Consider the following 20,944-nt stretch of genomic DNA (forward strand, 5'->3'; position numbering starts at 1 on the left):
CAGCGTCTCTGACCTCTGCCTCAGTTATGTCACAATCCAAATGTTTTAGTTGGACCGTCCTATGACTACCATGTGTTTTTAGATCGATCTGTAAATCAGCAGCTGTCCCTCAATACAGTTTTCAGTCTTTCAGCATTTGTGTGGCCTTTAACCCGAATGCAGAGCTCATCATTGCAACCCTGTCAACAGTCTTGTTACCGACTGTTTAACAGTTCAGAGAAAATCCGCACAAGTTCTACCCATCTGTTTCACAACTAATATGCTACTGTCAGCTACCTCTGACATACTTAACCACGGGGGCCATTTTATCTTGTGCCTTTACACATACTGTGATATAACCATCTTGATTCTGCTAGTCCGCCATTTACAATTGTATATCAGAATTCGTTTAACAGCTGCACTCAGCTTCCCCTCCAGAAAAAAACATTTAAACTACCATGAGCTCATTTCCTGAATTCACTAAACAGGTTTTTTCTTCAAAAACCTATCCATATTATTTTGAGTTGTTTTAAATTAATTATTAAAAACTTTGATTTTTTTTTGTTTTCGGGACTATTCATGGTTCATTTAGTCCTGTTAATCGTACTATTAAATAAAAGTTAAATATTAAATAAAATGTTAAATATATGTTAACTCATACTATTAAATGAATATTTAATATTTTTTTGCACAATTTAATAATAATATTTCACACATCATATCCACTGGTTTTTTTTATTAACTACTAGTAATTATAATTATATTCTCATAAGTGTTTTTTGAGTATGCTAACTTTAAGTCTTCTTGAAGTATCTGAAATAACTGAATGGAAATAATTTAGTAATGAAATATTTTTTTAACTGCTTTGACTTCTATTTCTATTTCCAAGTTATAATTATAATTATTATAACTACTTTGACTTATAGAAGAGACACTTATAGGCCACATATTAAGGCATCCTGGAATAGTCGCTTTAATATTGGAGGGACAGGTAGAAGGAAAAAATTATGTAGGCAGGCCATGTTTGGAATATGTAAAACAAATTGTTAGGGATGGTGGTGTAGGGGTATACCGAAATGAAACGACTAGCTCTAGATAGGGAATCTTGGAAAGCTGCATCAAACCAGTCAAATGACTGAAGACAAAAAAAAATAAATAATTAATAAAGTAAAACAAAAAAACTATTAAAATAAAATAAATACATGTAATTTTTTTTATTTTATTCTATAACTTTGTTGTTGTTTATGAAGGAAAAGTTGAATTTTTAATTAGTTTTACACACAGATTGTCTTCAAGAATATTTAGAATTGCCTATAAGAATTTAGTTAGTATATTCAAAAAGCTCTTATGAGATTATTTTAACTAAAATTAGCCTTCAAGAGGTTAAGTCAAAGCAGTTGAAGTTAATTTTCATAATTATCCGAGCATTGCATTTTCATATTAATTATTGGAAGATTTAGTCGAGTAGTAGATAAAGAGTTCAAATTTAGTACTTTTTCATGCAGAAAACAACAGTTTTTAATTTTTCCCCATTTTATGTTTATATTTTTACTCATTATATTAACACAATTTTTTAAACACAACCAACAGTTATATTTGGTTTCAGAGTTAAAAATGACCAAATCAGAAGTATCAATTTAAAAAATATAATGCAATATGAGCTATTTTAAAGTTGACATATACATATTTTAATGTTTTAGAAGCTTTTTGTTTAATGATATGTTCTAAAGGACGGTTCATTTTGTTCAGTATCCACATATCTTTAGATTGTGAATATATGTTACTCTTAATTTTTTTTTTGGTCTATTTCATTTTTATATAAATCAGAATTGAATTAAGAGCATGGTTTCAGACAGACCACAACTCAGTTTTACAGTGTTTTCTTTATTTGCAAACTGGTTTAGTTACCAAAGTACTCCTTGCAACACACTAAACAGTATAAGCCACAAAAATTATCAAGACATGATGACACATTCAAATTATGATTATGTTGATCAATTAAGTAAGTAGGGCCCAATATGAGAAAATGAAATGATAGTAGTATAATTGAGAAATTAATTCCAAACGTTATCATTGAGCAAAGTGGACTAATCTTTATTACATATGTGTAGGATTTCATACATAGCTTGTGCTTAGCATGTTAGATATGGCCTTTAAAGTATTTAATTAACAAAAGAAAAAGAACATACATAATTAAAATCAAATAATCAGATTACTTTTATTTTTTACAGGTTTTTCAAATACCTATTATTTTATTTATTTGACAAAAGTTTCTCTAAAAATTAATGTTCCAGTTCTTATACTATCCTATATTCATTTGCTCCTGGTTTTTTGTAAGGACACAGATCTTCTTTACTCTTTCCTAAAACAAATTATTTAATTTCATTATAAATAAATTCATTCAACCAAAAATGGTTAGTATCATTGCCATTTAACTTACAGATGTTTTAAGACAAAAGATCTTGAATGTGCAAAAGATTAATTGAATGTTCACGTCACTTTACTTTAACTAATGGGGTTCAATTAACAGTACTCTAAGAAATAGTTGACAAGAAACTGGTAAAGATAACCAAAATTACAAATAAAACTGTATTAAATGTAGAAAAATTAATTTACACCTTTAACTGCTATGACAAATATGTTTTAGAATATTTACGAGGTCTGTAAATAAAGTAATGAGACTAGTTTTTTTTGACAGCGAAAGTGGCAACTTCGTAAAGTTACTAGTAAACATATGGTTTATATGAACAACTGATTTATATTGGGTATTAATATTTTTAACTATTGTTGTCACATGAGATGTAAACAATCTTTGTGAAACAAGTTTTTGTTTGCGTTATAAAAATGAGTGATACTAATTATAAGCAACATTGTGCAATCAAGTTTAGTACTGAACTCTGTGAGAATGCTACTAAAACTTTCAAAATTTAAAAGGGTGTATGGAGATGAAGCTCTTTCTCAAGCCCAAGATTTTAGGTGGTTTAAAGCATTTTCAGATGGTCGGGAATCAGTTGTGGATGATCCATCCTCTGGAAGACTGTTAACGTCAAAAAGTGATGACAATGTTGAGCGAATCAGAGACTTCATATGTACAACTAGCAATTAACTGTCACAATGACTGCAGAACAATTGAACTTGAACCATATCATAGTCCATCAAATTTTGACAAATGAATTGGACATGAATAAAGTTTGTGCAAAATTGGTTCCAAAAAACCTCACTGTTGAACAAAATAAACAATAGGATGGAAGTGTGCTGCGATCTTCTATGGCGACTTGAAACATACTGATTTACTAAAAGCTGTCATAACTGGTGATCAATATTGGATATTTGAGACGACCCACAACAAAATGCCAGAACAAGGAAAAATAAACGAACAGTTAAAAGGAAAATTGAGCAAGTCAAAAATCAAAACCATGTTAATTTTTTTCTTTGATAGTAATGGCATTGTCCATAAGGAGTTTTTGCCTACAGGACAGATTGTAAATCAATATGTTTACTTGAAAGCTGTTTAATCAATATGTTTACAACTGGAAGCTGCATCATAACAATGCACCTTGCCACACTGCACTCTCAATTAATGGGCTTTTGGCAAGAGAAAATATTCCTGTAGTTCCTCAACCACTTTATTCACCTGACTTGAGTCCCTGCAGCTTTTTCCTGTTCCCAACTTTAAAAAACCCCTCAAAGGATACCATTTTGGAACAGTAGAAAACAAAAAAAATGTCACCTACCATCTGGAGGATATTCCGGTTTGAGTTCCAACACTGCTATGAAAAGTGGGGAAAACTGTTTGAAGCGTTGCGTGTGTTCGCAAGGGAACTATTTTGGAGGCGATAAAGTCCCATGATAATTGGATTGTAAATAAAAAGTTTTTCTGAACTGAAAAAATAAAATAATTTTCATCAGAAGGTCCTCATTCAACAGATATCTATGAGTAAGGATGACACAAAGTGTGTTGTTACTCGTAATTTCAGTGTCAAATGTAATTCACCTAATAAACAACCCACAATCTCTAAATATTTGGGGAGTAAAAGTTATATACTATAGTATAATGTGTGAAAAATATTAAAATATTACTGTGTAATGCTCCTGAACTGAGTAAAAAAGTTTCTCAAATATAAACCATTAACATAACAAAGAACATTATTTTTTATGGAAGGTAATTTATTAAAATGTTTAACTCTAATGTATTATTTATTATATTAGATATACAATATAATTTGTTTGCAGTATCAAACTGGGATTCTCAATTTTTGTTTTCTTAACGTGTGATATAGGAAACCAATTTATTTTTTTTTATACATTCCACTCCTTCCTATCAAACTGGGATTAATAAAAAATTTTGGAAAACTTTGAAGGAGGACAATCAAGATTTCTGATACACAAGGCAGAAATTCCAATAGTAAGTGAAGCAAAAATTAAAGAAGGGATTTTTGTTACCCCATAAATAAGGAAATTGGTGAAAGATGAAATGTCTAACTCTCTGTGAAAATGATGTAGACTCACTATTAATTGCACAACTTTTGAAAAATTTACTGAGTGCCCATAATACATGAAATTATCATAATAAACTGATAAATTCTAACAGAGCTATGGGATGCTATGTTTACATTTCCTGCATTCACATCTGGATTTCTTCCCGCCAATATATTTCAGTGTTAAAAATCTTTTACAAAAACAAATGGAGTTAATATGCTAGCTGATTTCTGATTTCTGTTTGACTTTAAAGTTGTACATGAGGCCACCTACAAAAGGAGAGAATCAACTAGCAATTTGTAATGTAAATATCCCATAATATTAGTTATATTAACATTTTTAGACCTTTAAGAGTCCCATTTCTATTAAACTGACGAAGCTAGAAAGATTTCGTTTAAACATCCGTAATCTACATAAAAAAAAAAAATAATTCAGTGGAACTCTGATATCGACACTTATTGGAACATTAAAAATGTTTTACTTTGTTTATCATTGTCAATTAAACCATACCTTATCACTGTTAAGAAGAAAATGTAATAAGAAAAAAATAACAAGCCATTTTTAACAATGCCTGATATTATGCAGCTTTTCATTCAACACAATGAAAATGCAACGTTAATCTTTAAAAATTATTTAACTTCAACTTAGTTGGTTTCAGTATCGATTACAAACCTATTTTATATCTGTTATTATTCACAATATTTAGGCAATTAGAATAATACAATTAGCATCTCCTAATTTTTTTGAAGTATTATAAGAGTTATACATATCATTATGAAGATTAGCATTGGCCTACATACAATTCTTGAAGCATAGGAGAACTTACGATTATTTGAGTAGAGTGCCTGCCTTCTGATTTGCTGCACTTTATTAAGATTAAAACTGAAATGTCTTCAAGGATTACTGTGAATATCATAGTTGATTGTAGTATCAAGGTCTTGATTACATTATACAAAGTAAACTGATGAAAATTTCTGCACTTTCAAAAGTGTAAAATTAGTTTAACTAGTTCCTTTATAGCACCTACATCACCTGTTTTACAACCATACTATCCAGTTCAAACAAAAATAACTCCTAGAATAAGTTCAAAGAAAAATACCTCCTAATACCATTTATGTAGGGAAAAGTGAAACCAGAATGCAGTGCAGTGAACAATGTCCTTAACTTGGTTATTAGGTATATCCATTTGCCTCAGAAAATTTTCAGAGTAGTAGTCTGCCTCTCACTATTATATCAAATTCTATACTTTTATCTCGGCAATAACTAGTCTTGATCTAAAATGCTAATTTAGAATTAACGTTTCAAAATTATCACAAAACAAAAATTATCTGCAGGTGAATGATAACTGAATTTGAAGTAGAGGTATTATTTACCTAAATATATATGTTTTACTAAATAGATATGCATGCGACTTTCTTTTTGTATTACACTGGAAAAGCAGTTACATAGTACAAAGTTTTCAAAATCTAAACACTCAATTTCAAAATGTTAATACTCTCACTGTTGGATATGATATCTATCAGACTTCAATCCAACTACAAATACTAATGATTGATACTATGGATAAAAGAGAGTCACTACCATTTTTACCCATACTAGTGTATATTTTCTTACCATTCGGTTTTTGTTCAACACCATACACTTCAGTTATAAATTTTAATACATCTGTCTCTTTCACAATTTAAATTAATATTTTTCTTCGGTTTCTTCGGTTCATAAAAAATTAATATTTTTATGGTTGCATTTACAACCATATTCCCTTTATTTATATCACCAGCAACTGACAGCTTTAATTCTGAAATGATAATTAATGTGTATAATATCTGTATAAGGTAATATTTAACCAAAATTTTTAATAAATGTATTAAAACTTATCAAATATTAAATGACTAGCTTTCAAAACTTTGTTTTGAAGAGTCATTTAATATTTAACAATTTTTAGTGTTGGTTAACTTTCATCATTCTGTTTATATTTGTTTTTATAAATTGTTTCTGTTGGGGTGTTTTATATGTATATTATTTAACATCAAAAGGCTTTCACATCATTGTAAAAATTTTTTGCTCATTCCCCTACATTGAAAAATTTAAATATTTAATTTTGGCAATTTTTAAAATATAAGGATTTAAATAAGTAATTTTAAAAATATTTGTTACCACAGACCAATGTAGGGGAATGAGCAAAAAATTTTTACAATGATGTGAAAGCCTATTGATGTTAAATAAAATCCTTATATTTTAAAAATTGCCAAAATTAAATATTTAAATTTTTCCTTTATTTTGGTAAACATCTTGGCTTTAGCAATTAAAATTAAAAGAAATCAAACAAGTAATTTTACATTTAATAAAAAAAAAATTAATTCAACATTACAATCTTATGATTTTTTTTTGTTGAAAAAACTGAAGCTGGTTAATTGAACATTTGGCTGATATTTTGTAACACATTGGTGTAATGAAAAAAGAATTCGTAATGTTATGGATTCATTATGTTTATATCATAAAGATACAAATACATTGCTCTATTTGTATAAATGAAATGCAAAAATGAATTTCTGGCTTTTTTTTTAAATGCCACATAAGATTGAAAAATAACCAAAAAAATATATCATGGAATTCTGGAACAACTCAGAATGCAAGGATCAATAATTGTATCTGGAAGATTCTGATCATATTTTTTAGTGGTTTTCAGTTTGGGAACTATCAGAAATGTCAGGGACTATGTATAGTGAGAAAGTGGTACATCTCGGTAATAATGTGATCAGTTAAGTTCTGGAATAAGTACAAGTTGTGAGTGTGAATGTTGTCATGATTAAATAGCCCAGATGCACAATTTTCATAGTCTTCTCTTTTGTGATAAAAAGGTTATTACAAAGACAACAGAGAAATACTTTATGTTTTTTTATTTATATTATTATTAATATGATAAAAAAATCATAAAATTTTCATAAAAATGATTAAAAAATCGTAAAAAGTATATAAGATGATTTATTTACTATTATTATTTATTTCTGGTAATTCTCCAAGCTTTAAGCTACTTAAGAATTGTGATTCAAAAGCCAAGAATAAATGAAAAATGTAAAGTAACACCCGAGTGCAACTTTGAAAAGACTTCAGGTTTTTTCTTCAAGGTTTTTTCACCAATTCAAGGTTTATGTTTGAAACATTTTTCAATCCATCAATTATTATCTTTTCACTTTATTACCATTCCTTTATATCCATTTCATTTCATATGAATGTCCATTAAATCAACTACATGTTTGCTTTTCCTAGCATACCACTGCATTATGATTATCAGTTTCAAACTCTCCGTTCGTTTTATACCAAAAACAGAATCATTTTTGACATTTACTGAAAAGGTAAACACACTGATAATTTTACACTAAAACATAATCTATTTCAATGAAGACAAAGTCCATATGAATTACTGAAATCTTTAATGATAAAATATAATCTCTTTTGTGCCCCATTGAAAACTGATTAATGTGTTTTGAATATACAGCCTCTTTGTACTTTGAATATAACTGCAAAACTTTAGCATGCAATAAAAAGGACAATAAACACTGAAAATTAAAATAAATAGATAATAAACTCTGAAAACTGAAAAATTTACTTTATTGACATCATGGCACCAATTTTTTACTTTCACATCACGATTAACTAAATCTCATCACTTAATTTGTCAATGGGTTTTAATTTTTTCATCATACTAAAATGATTTTATGTAGAAATTTCCAAATTGAGGAAATTTCTACATATAATCATAATTGGGAAATTTTTATTATTTAAAATGGAGGAAATTTACACTTTGCATTAAAATTTGATAACATTGTAAATTAAAAGTAAAACATTATTTACTAATAAAGAAATAATAAACATGTGCTTACCACTGTCTTGCTGTAATCCTTTAGGTATGTTGATATGAACCTTTGACCATCTTATAAATCATCAGTTGTAGATAATTTTTCAATGTTATACAGATAGGAATTTGTTTCATACATCTGAAATAGAAATATGTTTATTTAATATAGCCTTAAAATAATTCCCCTAGTGTTCAGTGATTGAGGTCAAAGAAAAATAATTTTTTAGCGTCTAATCTAAACCATAGATTTAAAAATAAAATGTTAATTTAGGCATATGGGAATTATGTTAAATATTGAATAATTAATTGTAATGTGCTCTGTGAAAAAGAATGGCAGTTTTAAAACAATGTTTCTTTATATTAAAGAGATTTATTATTGTCAATAAAAAAATGATATGTGGTAATAGAAAGGCTTTACTTTTCCTTCAGAGCTCTGTAACTTTTGTTCTAGTGTACTACCTCCAAACCTCTAAATTGCCAAACGCAATCATTTTTCCATAATTATTTTTTATAAATAATTATATTTCACTGTTCTCAAATGCAATATGCTAGGTTATTTACTATACAGGCTTATTTTTAAATGAAAAGTCAAAATGCTTTTAAAAGTAATTACTTTGTATCTTAGTCTTAATGTTTATAATATAATTTTAAAAACTGAAAAAAAAATAATATTGTTAAAAAGCTTTTAAGTTGAATAAAAAACTTAACTTGTTGCATTACCTGGATGAATTTCTTTATGCGTAGGAAAGTAATACATAAAAATAAATAACTGAATTAGCAAATGCAACATCCCTTTTTGATTATAACTAAATTAGAAAAAATTTATTTAAGTAGGTTATTTTCAGTGCAATTAGTACAAAATTTAATTTATTTCTATTATATCTGTTTGTGTTGTTAATGTATTTGTGTATGCGGTATTAAAACCAAAACTTTATAATGATACAGAAAAGATTTAATTTAACATTTAACACTAATTTGTTAGTGTTGGTAGTTAATGGTACAATTAAACTCAATCTGAGTCAAACATACTAAAAACAGTAAAAGTAAATTGGTATATCATAACAAAACTTCATAACTTCCTCTATTAAACCAATCAACAGTTGAATAAAGTTCTTTATTCAACTTGCTTTTCAAAATATTCAACTAAACTTCATAATTTAATACACAAATAGGTGATATCACGACATTGAAAACAATAAATGCAAGAAAGTAACAATTAAAAATGAAAAGAAGATTTACAGATATCCATAGTGGCAAAGTTTTTGGTTATTAATTTTCTTAATACTCTGAATTACTATTAAAAAAAAAAATTTCTGACAAAATAAGTAAGTAGAAGGCAAAAGAAAACTACATGCTAGATATTCAGTTATAATGAATGGGCAAGTAACATTATAAGCAATAGTTTTGTTTTTACAGTAATACTATGCTTGCTGTATGTACATTTTTAACTAAAAAATAATTATAATAAGAAAATAGCTTAATATAGATATTTTTATTTGATTTAGCATGCAATCATAAAAAGTTAACTCTTACCTGAAATTTTATTGAAGATTTGATAATTCCACCATTTTATTTCTGATTATTATCAATAAATATTGTTCCATCCAAAACCAATTGAACTTTAAACAGGATTTCTGATGAGCTAAAACAGAAAAAAATTATTAATGTAGAAATGCAAAATAATTAGTTATCTTAACTAACTACAATCTTTTTCAACAGAACTTATTAGTTAAAAAAATAGCTTAAGATATTTTATTTAGCAATTAACTCTTACCTGAAATTTTATCAAAGTTTAATTCCACAATTTTATTTCAGATTTTTATCAATAAATTTTGTTCCACCAAAACCATTCTATTTTAAACACAAATTTTAATAAGCTAAAACAGAAAAAAAATTAATGTACAAATTCAAAATAATTAGTTGTCTTAAGTAACTAAATCTTTTTCAATAGAACTTATTAGTTAAAAAAATAACTTAAATAATTTTTTTTTATATTTTAGTTATTAACTCTTACCTGAAATTTTATCGAAGTAAAAACTTTATAATTCAACCATTTTATTTTGAATTTTAATCAATAAACTTTGTTCCATCCAAAACAATTGTACTTTAAACAGGAATTTTGATGAGCTAAAACAAAGAAGATATAGATGTAGAAATTTAAAATAATTACGTAGATAATGAGATCTTGTATCAACAGAGCTTATCATCAGATATTATGGCACCAGTTTTTTACTTTCACATCACGATTAACTAAATCTCATCACTTAATTTGTCAATGGGTTTTAATTTTTTCATCACACTAAAAAAATTTTATAGGAAAAAATCAATCAGCTTTATTACAAGTATGATTATGTAAAAATTTCCTCAATAGGGACACTTTTATTATTTAAAATGGAGGAAATTTACATTTTGCATTAAAATTTGATACCATTGTAAATTAAAAATAAAACAAATTATTTACTAATAATATTAAATATAATAGAAGAAATAATAACAGTGTGCTTACCACTGTCTTGCTGTAATCCTTTAGGTATGTTGATATGAACCTTTGACCTAACAATCTTTTTCATAAATCAGCTGGAGATAAATTTTCAATGATAAAGATAGAAATTTGTTTCATACATCTGAAATAGAAATATGTTTACTTAATATAGCTATAATTGTGTACCTTAATTCTTAAAATAATTCAGTGTTCAGCGATTCAGGTGAAAGAAAAATAATTTTTCTTTAGATTTAAAAAATAAAATGTTAATTTAGTCATATGGAAATGATGTTAAATATTGAATAATTAATTGTAATGTGCTCTGTGAAAAAGAATGTCAGTTTTAAAACAATTTCTTTATATTAAAAAATATTTATTATCGCCAATAAAAAAATTATATGTGGTAATAGAAAGGCTTTACTTTTGCTTCAGAATTCTATAAGTTTTGGTCTAGTGTACTACCTCCAAACCTCTCAATTGTCAAATGCAATCATTTTTCCATAATTATTTTTTATAAATAATTATATTTCACTGTTCTCAAATGCAATATGCTAGGTTATTTACTGTACAGGTTTATTTAGTTATATGCTAGGTTTATTTATTATACAGGCCATGTAAATAATAAAGATTGAATGACAATTTTTTAAATAAAAAGTCTAAATGCTTTTAAAAGTAATTACTTTTTATCTTATTCTTAATGTTTATAATATAATTTTTAAAACTGAAAAAAAAATAATATTGTTAAAAAGCTTTAAAGTTGAATAAAAAACTTAACTTGTTGCAATGCCTGGATGAATTTCTTTATGCGTAGGAAAGTAATACATAAGAAAAAAGTAAATCAGACACTATGTAAATAACTGAATTAGCAAATGCAATATCCCTTTTTGATTATAACTAAATTAGAAAAATTTCATATAAGTAGGTTATTTTCAGTGCAATTAATACAAAATTTAATTTATTTCTATTATATCTGTTTGTGTTAATGTATTCGTGTATGCGGTATTAAAATCAAAACTTAAATAATGATACAGACAAGATTTAATTTGTACAATTAAACTCAATCTGAGTCAAACATACTAAAAACAGTAAAAGTAAATTGGTATATCATAACAAAACTTCATAACTTCCTCTATTAAACCAATCAACAGACAAGTTCTTTATTCAACTTGCTTTTCAAAATATTCATAATTTAATACACAAATAGGTGATATCACAACATTGAAAACAATAAATGCAAGAAAGTAACGATTAAAAATGAAAAGAGGATTTACAGATATCCATAGTGGCAAAGTTTTTGGCTATTAATTTTCTTAATACTCTGAATTACTATTAAAAAAAAATTTCTGGCAAAATAATTAAGTAGAACGCAAAAGAAAACTACATCCTAGATATTCAGTTGCAATCAATGGGCAAGTAACATTATTAGCAATAGTTTTGTTTCTACAGTAATACTGTGCTTGCGGTATGTAGATTTTTAACTAAAATTTAAAAATATATACTATATGTAAATATGTCAATTATTAATTAATGAAAATAAATTATTGTTCCACATGGTAATTAGCGCTCTGTTGGTAAACTAATTTCATTACAATTATGGTAACCAGTGACTAGACTGATATGATCATTTAGCAAATGCAAATTTGTAGCACATGAAAAATGCCAAGCCTGACCAGAATTCAAACCCAGGACCTCCAGTTGAAAGGTGGAGATGCTACCACTCATGCCACGGAAGGCTGGCTAAAATTACCTTCACAGTAAACTAAAAATTTATTTAATTTAATGTATAAACAGGTATGTTGGGTTAAAGAAAATAGTTTAATACATATATTTTTATTTGATTTAGCATGCAATCATAAAAAGTTAACTCTTACCTGAAATTTTATTGAAGATTTGATAATTCCACCATTTTATTTCTGATTATTATCAATAAATATTGTTCCATCCAAAACCAATTGAACTTTAAACAGGATTTCTGATGAGCTAAAACAGAAAAAAATTATTAATGTAGAAATGCAAAATAATTAGTTATCTTAACTAACTACAATCTTTTTCAACAGAACTTATTAGTTAAAAAAATAGCTTAAGATATTTTATTTAGCAATTAACTCTTACCTGAAATTTTATCAAAGTTTAATTCCACAATTTTATTTCAGATTTTTATCAATAAATTTTGTTCCACCAAAACCATTCTATTTTAAACACAAATTTTAATAAGCTAAAACAGAAAAAAAATTAATGTACAAATTCAAAATAATTAGTTGTCTTAAGTAACTAAATCTTTTTCAATAGAACTTATTAGTTAAAAAAATAACTTAAATAATTTTTTTTTATATTTTAGTTATTAACTCTTACCTGAAATTTTATCGAAGTAAAAACTTTATAATTCAACCATTTTATTTTGAATTTTAATCAATAAACTTTGTTCCATCCAAAACAATTGTACTTTAAACAGGAATTTTGATGAGCTAAAACAAAGAAGATATAGATGTAGAAATTTAAAATAATTACGTAGATAATGAGATCTTGTATCAACAGAGCTTAGTTAAAAAAACAGCTAATATATTTTTTAATATATAAATGCAGTGAGAGTAAATATAAATCTAGCAAATTTAAATGACTAGTTTTATTATTGTGCGCTCAATTAATGTTATCGTAGGTGCTATTTCAATCTGCATTCTACTCGATTGAAATCTACTTGATACAAAGATATTTCATTATATATATAGCAATTTTATTTATGCATAATATTTAAATAGTGAATTAATTTGTAAGATCCTATAACCACACATTGGCCATTTGAATGAGGCCAGAGAATAGGAGGATTTTGAAAAGAGATATGAAAATCATTATTTTGGGGTAATTTCTAACAAAGTTTGTTTAATAGTGTATTTTTTCAGTTAAAATGTTAAGCTTACCTTAAGAAATGGTTTTTAATTTTTAGAGGTGAAACAGATGGAATCAACAGATGATCTCACAGATAAGTTAGAAACTTGTAGCTGTTTCTTCCTCCTATAAATTAAAAATAGTACCATTTCATTAAACATCAAAATATTTCTTTAATTTCATTTAATTAATATTCATAATAACCTACACTATATAATAATGCTTTATAATACTTGATCTGTTAAGGAAACCAGTTGTGATACCTAGCAGAAAATTCAATTGAAAAACATTTTAAATAATCACAAACATCCCTAGCCCTAGATATATATATATATAGATATATAAAATAGAGAACAAAATAATTTTGAATATCATTAAACTACTCCAATGACAACTCAGAAGTAAGGTAATTTTCATGAAGTTTAAAAATTAACAAACTATTTAATATTTTTGATGTTATAAATATAGTATTATACAGTGAAAAATATTTTTATTTAACTAAATAAATGTTCGCATACACTTTTACTTTTCTTCATATCATTGTTTATTTGTATGTAATATCTCTCTATTTTCATTTGTTACTCCTAAGGCTGTTGGATTTCTTTTTTTTATCTTATACATTCCTTTTCAGATAATTTTAGTTAATTTACATTTGCACTGAATAATGAATAAAAATTATTGCACATTACAGGTCAAAACTCATTCTACTTATAAATATGATTAATATTAGTTTTTTGAAAAACTTTAGAATACTTAATTTAGGAATTTTTTAAAATTTACATACATGTTATTTCTACTTATAAAAAATTCTAATAACAAATGGTTAAAGTAATCTATAAATACCAAGGTTTTCCCATACTTGACTACATTAATATATATCCAGGTCAAAAAACACCCCTCAAAAGTAACCCTTTTTAATTTATGATCAGTAAGATGTGTTTTCAGGATATTTCCACTTTTAATTCAATATTCTGGAATCATCAGATAATACATAATTTTGAAGAACCTTAATTGTTCGCATGAGAGCCCTGGAAGACACCACAGGCACTAGTGACTCAAATCCCTAATAAGATAAGTGGACCTTTTAGAGAACTCTTAACAAATCAGAGTACTCAAGTTGGTGATTGTGGATAGTGATTTCATTACCATTTATGAGATAAAATGAAATAAAATTGATAAACTCTAATCTTTTTTCATTATACCTTAATTTGATAAATCTCAAACTCATTTCACTATAACTTTTCTTCCATATTCTTAACAACATACCCTGATTGATTTCCTACTGACTGGAAATGGTAAGTAATGTACATATGTGTATATGCTATATTAGTTCTACGGGTATTTAATTTTTATAAATTTAAGTTTTTCCTTACTAATATATTTATAAGGGACGTTTATAATTTTTACGTGGCACAACACTTTTGCACTACTTCTTAAAACCATTTTATTAAATTGATTTTCCTGTTTTATTATTTTTGAAAGTATTTTCAATTTTTTTGTTTGTTTATTTATTTTAACTTTAAATATTTTTATTTAAAAATCTACTTACATCCACAAGATCATCGACATCGTAGGAATGGCGATAGATGGCACTGAGAAGTGGAGGAACCCCATTTATGGATGCCAAGGTAGAGTTGGACTTGCTAACAGGTTCCACAAAATGGTATTAAGTGTGTACGAGTGCCTGTGCACTACTGACTAAACATCCATCCCTGGCTAACCACCCTTCCTGTAAACTGCTGATGTAGCATTACTTTATGAGGAAGGAATAACACCCACATACTCAATCGGATGCCACTAACATATGTGAAAAACTATACAATCATGATTGATTGATTGTATACTTATAAGCCCTACTTAAAGTTGTCAAAGCTCTCAAGAAGCTGTATCCCAACTCAATGATGGACATTACCACTATAATGCTCTAGACAACAATCCCTGTGAATATGGATTTCAAAGAATATGATATGCGGTAGTGGAAATTATTTTGAAAAATAAAATAATTTATTTTAAAATTTATTATAAATAATTTATATTTATTTATTTTAAAAAATAAATATAAAAAATGGATCAAAAGAGAATAATTTACTTTCACGATTATTTTGTACGTCACTGATTACTAACCAAAAATATCTCATTATTTTGTAAAAGTTTTAATAAAGCATTAAGTGTCAACGCCTAATTCTTTTCTAGTTAACATCTTAATTATTCTTTCAGAGAAAGCTGTTTTAAATTATGAATAAATCTAAGGGAATAACTAAAGGTTCAAATTAATTTGGAAATGAAACGTTTTTGGCAATGTCTTTAGGATAATGTAACAGTAAACAAGAATTAAAATAACTACATATTTAAGACCACAATTGAGTGGTAGAATAAATTGAACACAATTGAGTGGTAGAATAAATTCATTAGACAAAAAGTTATTCTTATTAATACAAATTATTGTGTGGTTCCTTTAGCTTCAGAAGGTTGGTTGTATCTACTAAATAGAAATAACACATAGCGTCTTGAAAACGATTTCGGCTGAACATTTTACTGTACCATGCACTATACTGACTATCAGTTTTCCACCAATAACTGGCTACAGTTGGCTTTTTATTCAGACCCATGTTCATCAGCACACAAATAAAGTCCTGAATCTCGGCAACTGTGACATGTTTTCACATTCACCAACTATTGTTCGGCACTAATTTTGAAGTAGTGAAAAAAAACTTAAAATAATCTAAGACAGGTCAGTTGCTAGGTGGACAAAGTTTCACACCAGGTAATTCATTGAATGAAAATGTTAAGTAAATGCACATGGTAGTTATTTTCGTCCACTTGCCAACCATCCTAGTTTTCCCCATTTAAGGGATGCTTTATATAGTAGGGATAGGCCCAAACCTTCTTCGAACAGTAGGAATATACCTCTGATTTTCTGTATCAGAAATTTCATTATCACTACCTGACAATAAATCAAAACTTAAGTTTTGCTGCAAAAGCCTTGGAAAAAGTGTGCCCTATTTATCTGGATCATCATAGGAACCAATAAAAGATGAGCAGACAATCAAACTGATCCAATCCGATCAAACTGATACATCAAATATGTTACATATACGGAAAGATTCTTTTCTCCTGATCGTTTTGATGTCTAATAAGAATACAATTTTCTTCTATTATGTACAAAATAACCTTAAATTTGTAAATGTCCGAAAAATCGGACGTTAAGATTATATGCAGTACCCAAAAATACGGACGTTCGGTATCCAAAAGGTTAAGGATGTATTTTTTAGAGGTTGCAGACCTCTTCTTAATCCTGACAGAAACGTTGTTTTTACCGATCTAATTGTCGCATCACACCAAATTCTTGAAGTAGTGTAGCCTTTATTATCCAAATAAAATATATTTCTACCAGTTTTTCTACAATTTGCTATTTTTTTAAAAATAATTATTATCTCTTCTCGATGAGCAATTAAACATTTTTATTTATTTTAATTAATTTAAAATCCATCGACAACAGTTATTTGAATAAACTAGTGCGTTCAAACTTTAGTAAACTCTTGTCAGACTTTATCACAGCCAGAAATTTTTTTAAGGTTGGAATTCCTTTTTTAAAAAAGAAATTACGTACAATCTTATTACTTTTTGTCAAATTCATCCCGTTTTCCTAGTACAAGTTTTCCATGTTTTCTATTTTTAATAGTAGTTTATTCCTTTCCTATTTATTTCAGTCCGTAATCTATTAATACTACTAACCGAGACCCTAGTTAATTCAGAAGTAAGTTTCACTACTTCCTTTTTAACCAAGGTAGGATTTTTCTCCAACAGTTGATTGATCACATTTAAAACTATTTTTTTTTCATCACTTTGCAAATGTTTCCCGTTTCTGTGCTTACTGAAAGATGTTCCTAAATTATCAGCCATATCGATAATTATTCGAAAACATACACGTACAAGCTAATCACACTATCAAATCTCACAATAATCGCACAATAACCGAAAATACACAAACAGTCACACGTACCAAAAATATTCAGAAACATAAAACTACAAACATCCGGAAATTAGAACAGCTCGGCGCGTACAGTAGTGTACTGCATATACACGCACTACCAGACTCGCAGTTTGTTTATATCATATCTCCTTCTAAGAATGAACAGATTATAATTAGTTGATTAGCTAACCAGGTTAGTACCACACAAGCGCATAATTTCAGTTTTGGAAATTAAAAATTTGAGTGATTATACCCAAGATTTTGAAGAGAGAAGATTGGATGAAATTTCTTCATAGTAATAAATAATTCTGACATATAGAGCATAGCCCTTTAGTGATGCATCAGCAAAACCATGTATTTGAATAGAAGTGATACTGCTTTATAAATAGTAATGTTAACCTAATTACGTATATATATATATATATATATATATATATATATATAGGTAAGATGTCACCCCAGTGACATTTAATTAGCCACAATTGCATGAAATCTTTACATAATACTGTTAGTCCAACAAACCCAAAGGATAATAAATACCAGCAATAATAGGTAGTGCATTCATTATCTTTCTGCTTAATAAACTGCAGTGTCCATGTATCTATGCTACCTATTCCATAATATAAACTTACGTACTGTGCGTATGTTATCGTATCTAATAAAATGTTACAATTATTTGATAGCATTTTCTTTCACTGATGTTTGGAACACTTGTCCAATGAACCATTTGTGATCCAACACTTGTGAACCATTTGTCCAATGAAAATCCGTACTAATTTAACAAATAAGTTATTTCTGACTTCAAATTCTTTAATACATTTAAATTATCACATTTTGTTATAAGATATTTCTCTTGCTACCTAGTCTCACACAATTTAGGAATGCTAACAATAAGCTTGCGTCGTAAAACGGACACGTGAAACAAAATCGGGTGGGACTGTGTCGGGGCGCATAGCCGTTGGTTTAACGTGAAACGTTACATACCTTCGATGAAGTTCTTCCGAGCTACAGACTGACCAACATATCTGTAGAGTTAAATGGGAGAACCACTATCGTATTTTTTTAAACAAAATTTTAGTTTCCAACGGAAAATTTTAGTTCTTTCATTTGGCCAACTCTACAGATAAATTTGTCGGTTTATCTGTAGATGTTTATGTCACCGAGTCACTTTTAGTGCATTAAAAAACGGAGACATTGACTGCATACTAAATTAAATTTTAACAAAAAATAGGCACTAAATGGTACATGAGATTTATTTCGACGACAATTTTGTTTAACATTGATCTGTGATATGATAAATAAGAGACATAAGGTATAATAAGCAGCAGTAGAGATGCTCGCGCCGTCATTCTCTTCCTCACTTTCTGAATTGTCTAGTAAGAGGAGAACATTTTTATGAACTAATCGAAACTAAAAAAAAAAAAACTATAACTATTTGTACACAAAATCATAAAATTGCACAAAACTCGAGCAAAATTGGTTATATAGAACTGCTGACAGTGTTTAAAAGAAAATCAATCAAATAGGCAATGCTACCATAATTACATTCTCACAGCCAACTAAATTCCGATCAAATTGATACATCGAATATGAAATATTTTAACGTATATGGAAAGATCGTTTTGATATCTATTAAGTTTTCCATTTTCTTCTATTATGTCAGCGTTGTTCGCTGAGCGCGCCGTTCCAACTTTGCAACGCTCCCGAAACAGTCTCGCTCGCTCGACACCGGACATCGGGGTACCTGTGCGTGGCCCATAACCTCCCGTTTCCAACGATATGCTTAATTTATATTTCCGGCTAGATTTTGCGCGGAGTGAGGCTGACATATTGAATTTTTATACTTTTTTGCATGTTTAATTTTTTATACATAAAAAATTTAATTTTAAAAGTTAAAAATATAAAAACTTTAATTTTTTACACATAAATATTGTCCAAATATACTTATTATTATTACTTAAATTGACCTATCTCGATACATTTGACTCTAGACATAAATACACGAATCTCCGTGCTATCACGTCTAAGTCTTGAGCTACACTGAATGAAAATGAGCGAGAGCGCCAGTTTTGGCCGATCTGGGCTATGCCCCCTCCCCACCAAACCCATTTTCCAGTGACAAAAACTGAAAGTCGTATGGGCGAGCTGACCATGTAATTGCTAATTAGGCCGCCTTTTGAATTAATTTTAATTGTTCATTAAAAGTATTACCTAGAAGAACTTAACACTAATTATGAACTTAGATATGATACTATTTTACGTTAGAATACTTGATGGCATAACACTTCGTAAGCTTAGAAGGATAACCAAAAATTGAAGAATGTAAATTCAACGTATGTTGCAAGGTTCACGTCCATTTTGTACGTAGGGTATTTTCCAGAATGTTGGAAAACGGGGAAGGTTGGAAAAACGGCCCGCCCAAATCGGGGAAAAGTCTTTATTCTCCCCCCCCCCCCCAGTATTACAGGCCGATCTCCTTACTACCTGCATCGTCAAAGTTGTTCGAAAGAATTTTCCTCGAGCGACGTCGGCAATGTTTGGGGCCGGAGGTTCGGCCTGAGCAGTAGGGTTCAGAGAAGGCCACTCGACGACCCAACTAGTTCGACTGGTGGATAGCCTTATCGGAGGGGCTTGAACAGGAAAGCGGTTTTTATGACGGCCAACGATATAAAAAACTCTCTCACACGACGGTCTCTGGCAGCCATGTCCCTATACCCAGTGCTTAATCGAGTCAGTCCCATTTCGCTGGCGACTAAGATACTCATATACCGACTCTACGTCTTGCCAATTCTGACATATGCCGAGCCGGTGTCCAAAAAAAAGCTGGAGGCCGTCCAAAACGTGGCGCTGCGGACGATTTTTGGAGCGCCGTGGTTTGTCAAAAACGTTACACTTCGCTACGACGCGGACATAAAAACCGTGTCGAAAGTGGGTGTAGCAAAGGCGCGCGGACTGTTCGGAAGAACAGCCGTGTCCGAGCACAGCTATCTCAGGGACATCTGCCCAGAGGATCCTACACCGCAAGATGTGAGGAAAAGGCCTCACGCCGTGTTAGATGAACCACCGTGAAAAGGCGGGACGAAGGTTTATGCATGATAAACCAGGCCAGGAGCCTCTATATCGGGTGAGCCAACGGGTAACTCCCAGAAATGATTGCGGGCCTTTAAAGAAAAGGTCATTCATTATAAAGAGATGTGGACGTAAAGTCTCATATTGTGCGTAAAGTTGTTACAGTTAATAAATATATGGGCATATGGCTTTTTTGACCAAAATTAAATCAATTTTATTTACC

At 28.8% G+C, this 20,944-nt stretch overlaps 1 protein-coding gene across 6 annotated transcripts in view; it reads right to left on the reverse strand.

The window, feature by feature from the left end:
- Window positions 1–2,172: 2,172 nt before the first annotated feature.
- Window positions 2,173–20,944, reverse strand: part of LOC142319261 (uncharacterized) — a 57,031-nt gene continuing 38,259 nt past the window's right edge. For all 6 annotated transcript variants that reach the window (XR_012755154.1, XR_012755153.1, XR_012755155.1 and 3 more), the window contains exons 8-18: window positions 13,712–13,805; window positions 13,149–13,261; window positions 12,909–13,011; window positions 12,668–12,776; window positions 10,821–10,938; window positions 10,329–10,441; window positions 10,089–10,191; window positions 9,848–9,956; window positions 8,340–8,453; window positions 6,073–6,253; window positions 2,173–2,341 (exon numbers count right to left, since the gene is read on the reverse strand). The gene's annotated coding sequence lies outside the window, so the exon portion shown is untranslated. The remainder of the gene's footprint in view (window positions 2,342–6,072; window positions 6,254–8,339; window positions 8,454–9,847; window positions 9,957–10,088; window positions 10,192–10,328; window positions 10,442–10,820; window positions 10,939–12,667; window positions 12,777–12,908; window positions 13,012–13,148; window positions 13,262–13,711; window positions 13,806–20,944) is intronic.

Source organism: Lycorma delicatula, chromosome 2 (assembly GCF_047948215.1).
Source record: "Lycorma delicatula isolate Av1 chromosome 2, ASM4794821v1, whole genome shotgun sequence".
NCBI lineage: Eukaryota > Metazoa > Arthropoda > Insecta > Hemiptera > Fulgoridae > Lycorma > Lycorma delicatula.